General features: G+C 40.2%; 1 protein-coding gene across 1 annotated transcript in view; it reads left to right on the forward strand.

Moving 5' to 3' along the window:
* Positions 1–9,553: 9,553 nt before the first annotated feature.
* Positions 9,554–17,782, forward strand: part of LOC306861644 (synaptotagmin-C-like) — a 49,412-nt gene continuing 41,183 nt past the window's right edge. Inside the window, exon 1 of the mRNA XM_079404039.1 lies at positions 9,554–9,778. The gene's annotated coding sequence lies outside the window, so the exon portion shown is untranslated. The remainder of the gene's footprint in view (positions 9,779–17,782) is intronic.

The raw sequence follows: 17,782 nt of genomic DNA on the forward strand, positions 1-17,782 counted from the left end.
ATCATCTTTTCATATTTACTTAAAAAAAAAACAACAACATGATCATCAGAAGGTATTTTATGTCAACCATGGAAAGATTTTTCAAGTTTCAAGTCCACCGAAGTTCATCTGCTCTACCATCTGGTTTGTTTGTCAGACAAAAATGGCAGATTCGGCATTAGGATTGGTCAGATCGCCTGTCAACCAAGCTCCCTGCGAAGGGTCAGTTGAGCTGAACAATGACACTATCTTTACAACATGAACACTTGTTATCAAACTGAATTGAATCAACACTGAAACAACTGACTTTGAATTTAATCAACTAACAATCAAATAGTTACACTATTGCTTTATTGAGCTTGTAACTGAAGAACTTGAAAAAATTGGCAAAATTGACACATTTAATGAACAACTGAAACAACACTGAAGTACATTGAGCTGAATAATGATACTATCTTCTGTAAAGCTGCTTTACAGCTGAGACTGAATTTGTTAATTAGTTGACACATTTAAACAGTAACAAAGGTTTATTAATAGCAAAGCTGGTTTGAAACAATCTGTTTTGTTGACATTAAGCTATTTGGGATGAGTAAAGTTACGTGACCTAAAGCCTTGTTGTTCTTTCTTTGTGTGTGTGTTATTATACTTCATATCTGATGTGCATGAAATACAAATAATCCTGCAGATTTTTATACTGGAGTTGCTAGATTGCAAATTAAATGATTAAACATTTTTGTTAATTTATGCATGTTCTCCAGTTTTATTTGTATTAAATTGATGTCTGACTGTCATTATAAATATACGTTATAAGTTTGCTTAAAAATGCATGACTTAGAAGCCTCAGAAAAGCCATGACTCCATCTGGGATGTGTGAAGATTATTTATGTGGCCTAAACAGCTATATATATTTAAAATTGAGTATGTTGCATCTTATTCAGCTCAAAACACATCAGTTGGATTGCTATCTATCTCAATACATCTTGGAGGGCATTTACTTTTGATCTTTTTATGACTGGATAGCTAACTGATTAGTAAAAAGCGTGAAGTATAAATACTCCCATAAAGATAGTCTTTTTCTGGCTGCATGTTTGTTTTGATATAACTTAGTTCATGCTTTGATGTCAATTTAGGTGATGTATTTGATGTTTAATCTGGTGCAAACCTATTTTTTAAAAGCTTTTGCTTATTGATCTTTGTCATCCTCCCAATAAGCCTTTATTAAAGTCTGTTTGGTTGCAGTTTCAGACAGGCACTATGTCAGGAAAAAAGAAGAAAAAAAAGAGCCAGAAACACCTCAGCACCCATCTGAAACTCTATGGTGGAGATGTTTGGAATGAAGCATAAATATTTTATTGCAGACTGTAGTGAAGAAGACTGAACATAAATCTGTACCACATATTATGGTGGTGAGAAAGAGAAAAAACGGGTGTGAGCCTGAAGAGTGGAAAACTGAGAGTCACAGTGATGGTGCAAGAAAGAGTAGGGGAACGAGTTGAGAAGACAGAAAGATGAAAGTCACTGCAAGGAAAGTAAAAAATGAAAGAGGAAAGGGAACGAGAGATGTGGGCGACTCACTTAGAGACGGTTGTCATGGTAACAAAATAAAATGGAGAACTCAAAAAGGAGCAATCCAGTGAAAGAGGGCAGACAAACTGTTGCGGATGAGAGAGGTGAACTTTGGCACTAAGGCTTGAGACGTTATCAGTATTTCCACGGTGCGCCACCTTGCTGTACCTCTCAAGTCTGGTGCGAGATTTTGTCGACAGAGTCAGGAGTCAAAATAGATCAAAATAAGGTTAAGCGTCACTTTAGATGGCTCTTCACACTTAACGCGATTCACACAAGTAGGGCATGTTCTTCGATCAACATCACCCATTTATTGATCTCTGATTTTAGAGGCAGTGTTGTCAGGGCCATCACTAGGAATTCTGGGCCCTGTGCACAAAATTTTCTATGGCTGGACTGGGGTTAAAATTTGGCCCTAGACAAATCAAGCCCATCCTGCCCACAAATTCCCCCTTGACTGTTTTGATGGGTTATATGGCCCATTTGATTTGATTAAGGGTTTGATTAGGGTTGGGCTAAACTCTGCAGGACACCGGCCCTCCATGACCGAAGTTGCCTATCCCTGTTCTACATCAATGAAAGGTGGTGTACAGATGTAACAGTGTTAAAGAAGATGTGCTGTTCAGATCTAGAAACGCTTTTCATCAACTGTAAACCTTTCAACTGGCCGCGGGAGTTCTGCTCGTTCATTCTCGTGAGTGTCTACATTCCTCCGCAAGCGCACGTGAGCTCAACTTTACAGAAACTCGCTGATCAGATCACAGACACAGAACAACAACACCCGGACTCTGTTTTAATCATTCTAGGGGACTTTAATAAAGCAAATCTCTCCCGTGAACTGCCAAAATACAGACAGCATGTTACATGTCCCACCCGAGACAGTAATATACTGGATCACTGTTACACAGCAATAAAGAATGCATATCACTCTGTCCCACGGGCAGCTTTAGGACTCTCTGATCACTGTTTGGTTCATCTTATTCCGATCTACAAGCAGAAACGGAAGTCAGGTAAACCTGAATTAAGGACTGTAAAGAGATGGACTAATGAGACAGAGCGGCTTTTACAAGCCTGTCTCGACCTTACTGATTGGACTGTTTTTAAAGCTGCTGTAAACGATCTGGACGAGCTCACAGAGACCGTAACATCTTATATGAGTTTCTGTGAGGATATGCATTCCTACCAAGAAAGGTCTGGAAGTGTGGAAAGGTCTAAAAGACATCACCAATTACAAGACACCATCCCCCAGCACTGTGGAGAATCCACAACTGGCAGACGATCTGAATGAGTTCTACTGCGGTTTGAAAAAACACCATTCACACCTCCTGCAACCCCCTTCTCCCCCACACCTGAACTGCAGATAAGAGAAGATGATGTGCGCCAGGTCTTCAAAAAGAACAAGAGAAGGAAGGCACCAGGCCCAGACGGTGTGACACCAGCCTGTCTGAAATCCTGTGCTGACCAGCTGGCCCCCATCTTCACACAGATCTTCAACAGATCACTGGAGCTGTGTGAAATCCCCTCATGCTTCAAACGCTCCACCATCATCCCCATCCCAAAGAAGCCCAAGATAACAGGACTGAACGACTACAGACCTGTGGCTCTAACATCTGTGGTCATGAAGTCATTTGAAAAACTGGTTTTGGTTTATCTGAAGGACATCACTGGACCCTTACTGGACCCCCTGCAGTTTACCTACAGAGCAAACAGGTCTGTGGATGATGCAGTCAACATGGGACTGCATTACATATTGCAACACCTGGACAGATCAGGGACTTATGTGAGGATCCTGTTTGTGGACTTCAGCTCGGCCTTTAACACTATCATTCCAAACCTCATCCTGCCCAAACTAACTCAGCTCTCTGTCCCCGCCTCTGTCAGTGGATCAACAGCTAGTGAGGCTGGGAAAATACACATCCAACACCCGTACGATCAGCACTGGAGCTCCTCAGGGCTGTGTTCTCTCCCCACTGCTCTTCTCCCTCTACACCAACGACTGCACATCTAAAGACCCCTCTGTCAAGCTCCTGAAGTTTGCAGACGACACCACACTGATCGGCCTCATCTAGGACGGTGACGAGTCTGCTTACAGACAGGAGGTTAAGGAGCTGGCTGTCTGGTGCAGTCTTAACAACCTGGAGCTCAACACGCTCAAAACTGTGGAGATAATCGTGGACTTCAGGAGAAACCCCCCTGCACTCCCCCCACTCACCATCACGAACAGCACTGTAACAACAGTGGAGTCAATCAGATTCCTGGGCAGCACCATCTCTCAGGACCCGAAGTGGGACATTCACATTGACTCTATTGTTAAAAAGGCCAAGCAGAGGTTGTACTTCCTTCATCAGCTGAGGAAGTTCAACCTGCCACAGGAGCTGCTGAAACAGTTCAACTTCACCATCATTGAATCTGTGCTTTGCACTTCATTAACTGTCTGATTCAGCTCAGCTACCAAATCTGACCTCAGAAGACTACAGAAGGTAGTCTGGACTGCTGAGCGAATCATTGGAACAACCCTCCCCACTCGCCAAGAACTGTGCTTATCCAGAGTGAGCAAAAGGGCTGGCAAAATCACTCTGGACCCCTCACATCCAGCACACTCCCTCTTCGAACTGTTACCGTCTGGTCGACGCTACAGAGCTCTGTGCACCAGAACGACCAGACACAGAAACAGTTTCTTCCCTCAGGCAATCCATCTCATGAACACTTGAACTCTTAACAATAAACATGAAACACACAACACTATCATACTTTTTATTTTTTATTTAACACACATACTTATTACATTTCAAATTTGCACCTAACATACCTGTACATACTAAATTGTCTATTTTGTATATTGTGTTTGTGCTATTTTGCATATTGTCCATTTTGTATATTTGTACATTATTATTATTATTATTATTTATTTATTTATTTTTAAATTATTATTATTATTATCTGTGTCCTGTCCTGTCACTATCATTCTGTCGCACTGTGGAGCTACTGTCTCTAAAACAAATTCCTTGTATGTGCAAACATACCTGGCAATAAAGCTAATTCTGATTCTGATAATAAATACATTTCTACCAACACATAGGCTATTTGTACAGTGTTAATAACTTCGTTAAATTACTATGGTACTGAATTGACAGCCTATTGGCGTTTTCCAATATAGCCTACCTCATTGTCACGGCTGTTTTCAGCCAGCATCACTACAGAACCTTTAATGTTCTCATATCACATGACTGTATAAAAATTCTGTGTCACATCTGAATGGATCAAGCGACTTGCGCTGTTTATCTCTTATAAATCATGGCAGAAGTGCGGCGCACGTTCATCAGCGCTGATCCCGCTCTGCTTTAACGCGCGGCTGGAGGATGCATCCGGCCCTATGCACTGTCACCCTTTTCCCCCCACTAGCGACGCCCCTGAGTGTTGTGGCTGTGTTGGTTGACAGTAATCTGGTTCCATTAGCAACAAAGAATGTTGATCCAAGAACAGTGATGGGGATTATGGGAATGTTACACAATTCCAATTGCTTAACGATTCCATTACAGATTCGTTTACTACTTAAAGAAGGCTGATTCCGTCAGCGAGTCATTTGACTTAAAAGAATCAAAATCACTTTACAGATTCATTTAACAAATAAAGACAGATTCAGTCAATGAATGGCTCAGTAGACTTGGTCATATACAAATTCTATATAACTCATTAAAGAAAACTGACTTAAAAGAGTAGGCCGGTGAATGTCGGTGAATGAATTAGTAGACTGATTAATATGAGTACTATATAAATTTTCATACACTGAAAAATTTTAAGGTAAGTGGTAGCTAAAATAAATTATTTGCAACATTTAATTAAACATTTTTTTGAAAGTTAAATGTAGCTAAAATAAATTGATTTAATTTGAAACCACTTAAAAAATTAGTATATTCAATTAATTATTTTTTTTAGTGTACCTCAAGATTCAGGGGAAATGATTGAAGTCTTTTTGGCCAATTATGGTAATTAAAAAGAACAGACTTAAAATAGTCTGTGATTGTAAATCTTTGAAGTCAGTTTTTTTTTATTTTTATAAATTGGACTTAAAGACTGAGTACACTAACACACAAAGACATATTCAGTCAGTGAATGAGTTATTAGACTGGTTCATATATAAATTCTAAACAACTCATTATAACTAATTTAAAAGGACTGACTTAAAAGAGTCTCTTACAAGACATTACCAATTCATTTAAAGGGGTAAAATGATGCTATTTTAAAGATCATTGTTGTGTGTATTTGGTGTAACAGGTTATGTTGACATGCTTTAATGTTCAAAAAACACATAATTTTTCATGTCGTTGATTCAGAAGCGCCAGATTATCATAGCAAAGTCGGAATTGACCTTTTGTTTTTTAGAAATAGCCTTCATGCACAGCCAGCCTTGTACTCTACTAGCTTCACAAAACTGTTGTCCATAAAATGCGTTGCACAAATTCGAATGTTTGGGTTGTGCTGTGCTGTTGTAAGTAATCTTAATGATTCCTAAATACATCTACTTTCGGAAGGCCAAATAATGCGCTTTTGCTTTTGCATAGAAACACACAGCATCTCCCTGACATGGCTGCATCAACACTGCGGCGGTTACTGAAACCAGCTTTCTTTCTTTGCATGAACATTTGGGCGGCATTACTCAAATGTTTCTACATTGTGACGTAGACATGTGGGGCCCTGTTTGAATGAGCTGTTTTAGGGGGGCGTGGACGAGTCTTAACTTTTATAAAGAATATCTCTTTGGGTTTGACACTTTAGTCTTTGCAACTTTAGGGATCTCATCTCTCATCTATGCACGAACAGCTTGTAACTACACAGAGAAAGGAAAACTTGAAATCGCATCATATGACCCCTTTAATGAATGAGTAGACTGATTCCTGAGTTGTACATATGAAGAAGTCATGTGTCTAAGACTGATTTGAGTCTCTTTTGAACAATTAAGTCAATTATTTGCAATTATTTACAAATAATTATTTAATACAATTATTTGAAAAATTAACGGGGGAAAAAAACATTACTGGGTGGAATCATATTTCTTTCATACTTCAAGGCCGATTCATTCGATAAATCAATCATTAGATTCGTTCATAAATAAACTCATGCATTAGGGAGTCTTTTTGATTCATTCATTAAAAAGAACTGGCTCAAAAGTGTCAAAATCACAAAAGTTATTCATTGGTGAATCATACTACACTGGTTGAGCAGCACTGGTGGAAGAATGTAGACAGTGAAAAACAGTTGGAACAGAATGTCATGACAATCTTTTGTTTCCAGAATATTTGTAGCTGCTTCTGAATAAGAATATCCTGGAACACTTCCTGTATAAATCACATTATGCAGCTCTTCATGGGCTCATTATTTTGGGCAACACCTCGATTACTGAAAACCTCTCCACAGCTGAATCGTAGCATTTCCTCTGCCAGAAATGAGTGTCCAAGATTATGTACATCTCTGTGTGCATGAGTAAATATAATTTCCTGGTAGGAAACAGGAGCAGTGCCAGTACATGTTCCCTCAGTGACACAAACTCAGCAAGGACAACGGCTGCCGCCTGAGGCCAAGCTTTCAGTTTCCTATCTCTGAACCCTTTTTTGTCTCAGATCTCCTCTTCTCTCTAACCTGCCTCTCTCTCTCTTTTAGTCTGTCTTTAAGTCTGCCCTCTCCCTCCCTCTTTTTCTTTCGATAGCCTTGCTGCTGTGCTCTCTCACTCTCTCTGCCCTGTCCTCTCCTGTTGTCTCCCTCTGTCTCTCAGTGTGCACTGCTCTGACAGTTAGCAGAGGCAGCTGTTTACACTCATTTATGCCCCAATCATCATGCTCAGTGCTTCAGGCTACTTCTCTACGTGCCTTTTATTTCAAAAGAATCCTCATCATTACTCTATACGATAGAACATAAATCATCAGGAGGTATTCATGTTTCTGAAACAGCTTGATTACCTGGATTCATAATGACAGATAAAAAGTCACTATAACAGCTACTACTATTGTATAAAAAGAGTTCTGCACTTCTGAATGGACTATTTGCAGTTTGGGGCACAGGCATCCTGTGCTTCACACTGTATGAATTTTCAGTGCAGCTGTACATGTGTGAGATCTCATCAATGATGAAATATGACCAGTATGTTCAAGCACAACTGACTGGCTTTCCTGATAACTTCAATAATCTCAGATTAGTAGCACACTGTATGGGCATTTGTATTCATTGTGTGTTGATGCTCTTTTTTCTTTATTATTAACATTATAGCATCTTTAGTAATGATTATTCGTAGTGTCTGTAGTAATGCCCCTGGACTGTAATGTTGGACAGTTTACACTGAGTGATTTGCATGTGCTCAGGTTATGCTGTACCTAAATTTTGATCTGATCACAAAAGTGCCCTTGACTATACGTTTTTTTATCCCATCTGAAATAATTACATAAGAACTGCTGTAGTTAATGAGTCAAAATATAGGAGCTTAGCCTGTCAGGGGTATTATATAAATTAGATTGACAGGATAATCTCATATCAGTGCGTCAATTATACTGTGACATTCATGGGGTTGACTATTTTTAGAGGGAAAAAGAATTTTAAACATCTATAATGTATTATATTTTTAGTGGGCCAGACCAATCTTTCTAGGTTTTGCACAGTTAACTAAACATATATCTAAAAGTCTTTTAAAACAAAACACTACAACACATTTTGTGATATATTTGTGATTTACAGTTATGCAAACTGCTTACTGTTGTGTGCTTACCTATTCAACTAGAATCAGACCAAAACCAAAATGCCGACACGTGAAAATAGATACACTGACTAGTGGTGTAGTTAAACAAATATTTTGAGTGACCCATAACTGCTGTCACGCAATCACTCCTATTTTTAATCTCTTATGTTTTTCTTCTTCTTTTTTTTTTTTTGCAGTGCTTGACTGTTTTCCTGCCTTCAAGAAGTAAATGAATTGGGATAGTTTATTTGTTGACATTGAACATCTGACAGACTGAACAGCGGGTATGCCATTCATTGGTTCGTTATGTCCGTCAATCTTTTTCACAACATGAAGAGAAGGGCGGTGTAAGAACTGTTTGAAAAATTACTTATGACCACACTCAATTAAAATGCGTAAGGAGGACACCTTGCTGAAAAACAAACAAAGAGAAACAACAACAACAAAACAACAGAAAACATTGCAAAAAATAAATTCTGTTGGTTTCCACTACAAATACCATTACAAACATTACAAACAAACAACAAAATAAAAACTATTACATTTTTTTTCCTGTAGTGTGTTTTGGGACAGGCTATTCCATTATGATTTCGTGGTTTTAACAAGCCACCAATAGAAGATGACAAGTTACCAGTAGAGGGATCAATCCATTACAGATACCATTAAAACCAGTACAGTTGCTATTATAACCAGTACAACCATTAGGCTACAAATTCTGTGATGGTTTCTATTGTTTTTTGTAGCAGGGCGTTACTGAAAAAAGTGATGTATTTACGCTTTCATTGTCTTTATTCCATTGAGTAATTAAGCGAAGGAAGACAGTTTGTTGTCATGTGTGGAGCAAACGCTTAGAATTCCTTCTGGAGCCTCTTAGTAGATTTGTAGACCCAAATTCTAATATGGTTTGCTTAGATTATAAATGAATCGGTTGAGTGAATGATTCAGTGAGTGACTCGCTCATAACACACAAAAAGACTGACGGTATCGCCACCTACTGGCTCAGCGATGTAACCTGCAAAAAAAGAGTGCATCTTTTTTAATGAATGCAGTGGAAATTAAATTTTTTTTTTAATGAAAGACACTGGGATCAATCAAATTCTCCACAGCATAACCTAATTTTATGTTTACTGAAACGTTTGAAGACCTTGTTGAAACCTATTGTATGGAAAAAGAATAACTTTTTCATACAAGTAGAGCAGGTCTCACCCCTCCGCTCAGTATTCTCTCTTTATCCCCCCTCTCTCTCTCTCTCTCTCTCTCTCTCTCTCGCTCTCTCTATACATCAGTATGTGTTTAGCACTGCACGCGCGCTGGAGCCCATGAGCGGAGACGAGGCTCGTTTAGTATTCAGTGCACAAGGCGAAGGAGGGAGGGCAGAGAGTGAAATAGAGAGAAAAAAAACGAGGCTGTGAAGACAGGCGAAAACACAGAAAGAGAAGAGGAAGAGGGGAGCGGAGAGACACCTCCTCTGTCCCTCTCGGTCTACCCTTTGGCATCCTTCTGTCCCAGGTGCGGTATTTCAGCCTTTATCTGTCTTTGGGTGTGCGGGGCGGATGTTATGATGTTGCTGTTGTAACGCGTCGCATGAGAAAATTAATATTTGGATGAATGTGAGCTCGGAAGAGAGAGTGTGGATATGCTGTAGACAGTCGTTCCGTTCTAGATCTGCATTGCTTGAAATGGCACAGACTCTCTATGGATTTTTGTCTTCAGGTTATCCATAAAATATCTGTCTGTTTGTGCGCCCGTGTTGTTAAGGTCTGCACGTCTGTCCGGTATCGTCGCGCAAAAAACCTCTCAGCTGCTTCAGTAATCTTAATTTTTCTACTGCAAAATCATGCATGAATATGTGCTGAGCATCGTGACCTCGCATTTTCAGATGTGCATATATGTGTATGCAACAATGTATAGAGGGATTATCAGTCACTCTGTCACTTATGTAATTCTGTTCTTAACTTCCATATTTCCTACTCTACATGCTTAATCTGCATATGCATATGAAATTCAAGAGGAAAGGATGTGAAATGTACATATGAGGCTGCTTCCCTCCTGTTAAACCCCTTATCAGTGTTCCTTCCACTCCAAACTCCACCCCTCCCCACAGTCTTCAAAGGCAGGCTTACATGGGCTTCTATCAGGCACAGGACCATAATTATGCAAATATTAATACATCCATCTGGAACCATCACAGGAATCCTCTCCTTCGCTCACTGACGGCTTATAACGGCATTGGTAAAAGCCATATGAGGGGGCGATCAATTCCCCCCACAATGTGACGGAGCGGGTGATGACGTTGCTTGGCTGTCGGGCTGCCGAGAGCTTCCCTCTACGCTCTATCTGTGTGGGAGCTGAATCTTAAGGGCTGGCACACAGCGTCACCAGTATTACAGGGTTCCTCGCATTGCTCACTGCTCTTTCTTTTGCCTGTGTTTTCCTGTGTGATGTTATAGATAATTTAGATACTCTGAGGGCCTGGACAGCGGAGCGGAGGAGAGAGAGGATGGGAGGGGAAAACCAGGCCCACATGAAATCTGCAGATTTCCTCGGAACTGGGACGCTTGTCATTCACATAATTCTAGAAACTTCCCACCTCCCTTGCGTATTTGTTTATTAATTACTTGGGCTAATTTGATTATACTTTCAGCTATTGCTTATCACATTTTCCACAGAATTCCCTGAAATCCGTGAAGGAAAAAGCCTGCAGATTCCATCTGGGCCTAAGGGTAACTTGAAGCAGACTTTCACCTGCAAAATCCATTTCCCACCGTTTTTGTACAGGCTTTGAATAGGACTGAACTCCTTTTAGATGCTGAAAACAATGTTACAACATGCTCTACACTACCTCAGCTTGCAGCCGCAAAGGCCCAAAGTATCTTTTTTACAGTGATATGTAATATTACCCCTGTCTTTGGCCAGCGGCGGAGGTCCGGTTGTGTAAATGACAGCAGCCGTTGGCAGGGCAGTTTTGATGAGTGTTTAGTGGCCAGTGAGTTGGCCAGACACCAGAGACAATGGAGAAAGTATCCAGGAACTCACAGTATCGTAGCAGATATGAGCAAGACGATGCGATGACGCAGTGATCTGGCTGAGTGTTCGTAAGCAGAGGTTATGACCACGCTGAAGGCCGTTTAGCCTGGTTTCCTCTTCAAGCGCATGAGATCAGGGAGCAGAGTGGTACCAGTTGACAAAAGAGGTAGGAAGGGTTAGAAAAGCAAGAGAGCGATGGCTTTAGAGGGAGGGAGATGAAGAGAAATTGCTACACGAGTCTACTAAAACAGCGTTGTTATCATTTATTCATTCATTCCCACTTTGCAGGAAGTCTGGACACATTTTGCTTTGAAGCCAGAGGGGTAAAGAAAATTACTGTTATCTTCTGAAAGGTTTAAAAAAAAGCAAAAAAAGCAACAGCCTTACAGAAAACAAAAGCAGATTAGACTCCCGATGACATTGCAGATAAGACCACAGGCATGGAGGTGATACAGTGAGTGTGAGAAAGAAAGGGAACGTAAAAAGAAGGAGAGAATGAAAAACCACAACGGCTTCATTAAGAAATTACTCTAATATCCTATTGGTTATACTTAATGGATTTACATCCCTTGTCAATAGAAGTGTTCAAATTCATTGCCTCAGTAGAGAAGAAAAGGATTAGCCATCATTTTTCTTTTACAATTAGTCTCAGTCACATCTATCAATTACAGGGGAATAAGGGAAGTTGTGAGGCAGGTTTCAATTGAGTAAAGAGGAAAGACGGCAAAACCTCAAAAGGAGATTGTGGAAACTACAATTGCTTGGAATGTGGAATGTGTCTCGTATTTGCCTAAAATGTACATTTGTTATTCTCAATTGATCTCAATGGTCCTTTAAGCCAAAGCATACAATACACATACACATCACTTTATATACTAAAGCAAATAAAAATATATATATACACTGAACAAAATTATAAACGCAGCACTTTTGTTTTTGCCCCCATTTTTCATGAGCTGAACTCAAAGATCTAAGACTTTTTGTATGTACACAAAAGGCCTATTTCTCTCAAATATTGTTCACAAATCTGTCTAAATCTGTGTTAGTGAGCACTTTTCCTTTGCCGAGATAATCCATCCACCTCACAGGTGTGGCATATCAAGATGCTGATTAGACAGCATGATTATGAATGAATGGATGAATGATGCATTTATATAGCACTTTTATTTTGTATTGCCGTACACCCAAAGCGCTTTACAATCATGTGGGGGTCTCCTCAACCACCACCAGTGTGCAGCATCCACTTGGATGATGCAACGGCAGCCACAGTACAACGGCGCCAGTACACTCACCACACAACAGCCACAGGATGGAGAGGAGAGAGTGATAGAGCCAATCAAGTGGATTATTGCACAGGTGTCCCTTAGGCTGGCCACAATAAAAGGCCACTCTAAAATGTGCAGTTTAACTGTATTGGGGGGGTCCGGGGGGGTCCGAAAACCAGTTTGGTGTGACCACCACTTGCTTCACGCAGTGCAACACATCTCCTTTGCATAGAGTTGATCAGGTTGTTGATTGTGGCCTGTGGAATGTTGATCCTCTCCTCTTCAATGGCTGTGCGAAGTTGCTGGATATTGGCAGGAACTGGAACACGCTGTCGTATACGTCGATCCAGAGTATCCCAAACATACTCAATGGGTGACATGTCCGGTGAGTATGTTGGCCATGCAAGAACTGGGATGTTTTCAGCTTCCAGGAATTATGTACAGATCCTTGCAACATGGGGCCATGCATTATCATACTGCAACATGAGGTGATGGTCGTGGATGAATGGCACAACAATGGGCCTCAGGATCTCGTCACGGTATCTCTGTGCATTCAAAATGCCATCAATAAAATGTACCTGTGTTCGTTGTCCATAACATACGCCTGCCCATACCATAATCCCACCGCCACCATGGGCCACTCGATCCACAACGTTGACATCACGCTGTCCGCCATCTGCGCTGTACAGTAAAAACCGGGATTCATCCGTGAAGAGAAGACCTCTCCAAAGTGCCAGACGCCATCGAATGTGAGCATTTGCCCACTCAAGTCGGTTACGACTGCAGTCAGGTCGAGACCCCGATGAGGACGATGAGCATGCAGATGAGCTTCCCTGAGACGGTTTCTGACAGTTTGTGCAGAAATTCTTTGGTTATGCAAACTGATTGTTGCAGCAGCTGTCCGGATGGCTGGTCTCAGACGATCTTGGAGGTGAAGATGCTGGATGTGGAGGTCCTTGGCTGGGGTTGTTACACGTGGTCTGAGGTTGTGAGGCCGGTTGGATGTACTGCCAAATTCTCTGAAACGCCTTTGGAGACGGCTTATGGTAGAGAAATTAACATTTAATTCACGGGCAACAGCTCTGGTGGACATTCCTCCAGTCAGCATGCCAATTGCATGCTCCCTCAAAACTTGCGACATCTGTGGCAGTGTGCTGTGTGATAAAACTGCACATTTTAGAGTGGCCTTTTATTGTGGCCAGCCTAAGGCACACCTGTGCAATAATCATGCTGTCTAATCAGCATCTTGATATGCCACACCTGTGAGGTGGATGGATTATCTCGGCAAAGGAGAAGTGCTCACTAACACAGATTTAGACAGAATTGTGAACAATATTTGAGAGAAATAGGCCTTTTGTGTACATAGGGAAAGTCTTAGATCTTTGGGTTCAGATCATGAAAAATGGGGGCAAAAACAAAAGTGTTGCGTTTATAATTTTGTTCAGTGTATATACAACCTGAATTCAAGAAATGTTGGGACGTTTTTTAAATTTGAATAAAATGAAAACTAAAATACTTTCAAATCACATGAGCCAATATTTTATTCACAATAGAACATACAGAACATAACATAACAAATGTTTAAACTGAGAAATTTTACACTTTTATCCACTAAATGAGCTCATTTCAAATTTGATGCCTGCTACAGGTCTCGCAGGTTGCACGGGGGCAACAAAGGGCTGAAAAAGCAAGAAATTTTGAAAAGATTTAGCTGGGAGAACATCTAGCAACTAATTAAGTTAATTGATCAGGTCTGTAACATGATTAGCTATAAAAGGGATGTCTTAGAGAGGCAGAGTCTCTCAGAAGTAAATATGGGCAGAGGCTCTCCAATCTGTGAAAGATTGTGGAATACTTTAAAAACAATGTTCCTCAATGTCAAATTGCAAAGGCTTTGCAAAGCTTATCATCTACAGTGCATAACATCATCAAAAGATTCAGAGAAACTGGAGAAATCTCTGTGTGAAAGGGACAAGGCCGAAGACCTTTGTTGGATGCCCGTGATCTTCGGGCACTCAGACGACACTGCATCACATATCGGCATGATTCTGTCATTGACATTACTAAATGGGCCCAGGAATACTTCCAGAAACCACTATCCGTGAATACAATCCGCCGTGCCATCTGCAGATGCCAACTAAAGCGCTATCATGCAAAAAGGAAGCCATATGTGAACATGGTCCAGAAACGCCGTCATGTCCTATGGGCCAAGGCTCATTTAAAATGGACAGTTTCCAAGTGGAAAAGTGTTCTATGGTCAGATGAGTCCAAATTTGACATTCTTATTGGAAATCACGGAAGCCGTGTCCTCTGGGCTAAAGAGGAGGGAGACCTTCCAGCGTGTCATCAGCGTTCAGTTCTAAAGCCAGCATCTCTGATGGTATGGGGGTGCATAAGTGCATAGGTTATGGGCAGCTTGCATGTTTTGGAAGGCACTATGAATGCTGAAAGGTATATAAAGATTTTAGAGCAACATATGCTCCCCTCCAGACAACTTCTATTTCAGGGAAGGCCTTGTGTATTTCAGCAGGACAATGCAAAACCACATACTGCAGCTATTACAACAGCATGGCTTCGTAGGAGAAGAGTCTGGGTGCTAAATTGGCCTGCCTGCAGTCCAGATCTTTCACCTATAGAGAACATTTGGCGCATCATTAAACGAAAAATATGTCAAAGACGACACAAACTCTTCAGCAGCTGGAAATCTATATCAGCCAAGAATGGGACCAAATTCAACACCAAAACTCCAGAAACTCATAACCTCGATGCCCAGACGTCTTCAAACTTTTTTTAAAAGAATAGGTGATGCTACACCATGGTAAACATGCCCCCGTCCCAACTATTTTGAGACCTGTAGCAGGCATCAAATTTGAAATTAGCTAATTTTATGCATAAAATTTTTACATTTCTCAGTTTAAATATTTGTTATGTTATTTATGTTCTATTGTGAATAAAACATTGGCCCATGTGATTTGAAATTCTTTTAGTTTTCATTTTATTCAAATAAAAAAAAAACGTCCCAACATTTTCCGGAATTTTATCTTGCATATCTTAAGTGCAAAATGAATAAATGTATCCAATGACACCTCTGAATTACATTACACAGCAACTAAAACATTTATATATATGTATATTTAAACACTAGATTTGATACTGGAGTGGCTCAAAGAGCCAAAATACTGTAGCAGATTGCCAAACAAAAAAGGAGATACATTTTATTAGCCATAAAGTTTTATCAGTGTACATCCTCTTTAAAATGTAGCATAATGTGTATGGTTTGAGTGGTGCATATATTTGATAATGTGTATCTTATGTCAGATTCTTTGCGAGCAGAATGGAAGACCCTGCTTCCAGGCATGTTGACATTTATCATCTTTTGCTTTGACTTTACATCAACTTAACCATTAGCCTACAAACCGGTCAACTTAAATAGGGCAGTGGATGTTGCCTGTAGGACAAAACAAATTGCATCATTCTTCTTTGGCTTAAATAATTTCACCTCAGGGCCGAGGACGGAAACTCAGACCCATCGGCGCTCTGCTGTAGAAACTGGCAGTGACCTGAGCGACTGCTGCTGATCTGTGGTGTTGACGGACAGCCCCTCTGACAGATCTCGACTTAAGACACCTGACAGTTATGCAGTGAATGCCAGGTGTCTTATGTATGAACAGTCAGCAACATTATCATTGTCAGTTGCCTTATGACAACACACATTTGTGAGTGCGGGCTGCAGTTATTTAGAGGTTATTAGGACACGCTGTATTGTAGGACGGCCTCATTTGTCACGCTAGCTCATGCCCGCCAAAACGTCTGCAAATCCGCTTGAATGGATCAAACTGGTGGAAATAGACAGACTAATTACAAATTAAAAGATTCATCCACTCGGACATCATCTCTTTCAGTCACGTCCGAATTGATATAAATGTGAAGTGATGATCTGTGTGCCATTTTTAGAGGACACTCATCTTTTAAATTAAAGCTGCACCCCTGTGCCTGCACCCTTTATTACGCTTTCAGCGTTTTATAAGGATTTATTGACTGATAGTCAAAAAAGGTGATTATTAATGGTTGGTAATTTACAAAAAAGCTAAACCAAATTTGCTTTTGTATTGTACTTATTATTTCTGAAGTACTAGAAAATGTTTAAAAATGAATAAACTTTAATGGTATTTGTTTTTCATTTTAATTAACATTTTAATTTTAATGAATTAAAAAAAAAATATATATATATTTATTAAAAATATATAATAAATTATTAATATAAATATTATGCATTTGCTTGTTGGTAATGATATTCACACTACTTTGTTTTATGATAAGGTGATTCAAACTGATTACGTTCATTTTGTGATTAAACAGAATTTACAAATCAACATTTTTAAATGGTTTTTAGTTGTAATCTAAAGTGTTGTTATTGATTTTATTTTTATTTTTGTCATCTTCAAGTGCGCATCTGAGAATCATCTCTTCTGCTTTGGATTCGCTTACTATTGTCCATCATTCAATGACACAGCAACCTGATCTAGTCTTTCTGCTTTCTGGTTGAAATTGGACGTCTGGATGTTGTGTGGATTGTCTAGACACCAAACAGACCTGCAACCTTCAAATGTTTCTGTATGTAATGGCAATGCAATTATGGCTGTTTCGATGGATGTCACTGAACACTTACCTTTCTGGTTGTTTGTGTCCGTGTACATATCCATATAATCATTGCATTTTATTATACGTTTTCATCTCTAGTGTGTGATTGGACAGGGGCTTTTGTGGCCTTTATGACATGATTGGACTGTGGCAATTCCGTCTGGCTTGCGTGTGATTGGACAGTGACCATACAGGTTGCTGGGGTCCCTGTTGTGGGGTATTGCTTTTCCTGAAGATATTGATTGAGACCTGGGCAGCAGTCAATGAAATGTCTGAGACCGGTTTCATGTTCTGTTGTCCGTGTGTTTCATGTCGGTGTCACTTGCATGGATTTTACCACCACATTATTGTATTCTGGCTTTTTTCGCACAGCCCATAATGTCCCAGAGTGTCAGTGTAGTTTTTCTACAGCATATCACTTGTAAATGCCCGTCCTCTAGACGTTTACACTTGCATCAAGACGCTTTTTCCGTCTGGACTCCAAAGCCACATGCTATATGCCCTTCTGACTTCTTTTTCTTCTCAAGCCTTATAGTTTATGTATTGCTCCTGCTTTCTCTTTCATTGCCTCTTTCTTTCA

This window comes from Barbus barbus (genome assembly GCF_936440315.1).
Source record: "Barbus barbus genome assembly, chromosome: 4".
NCBI lineage: Eukaryota > Metazoa > Chordata > Actinopteri > Cypriniformes > Cyprinidae > Barbus > Barbus barbus.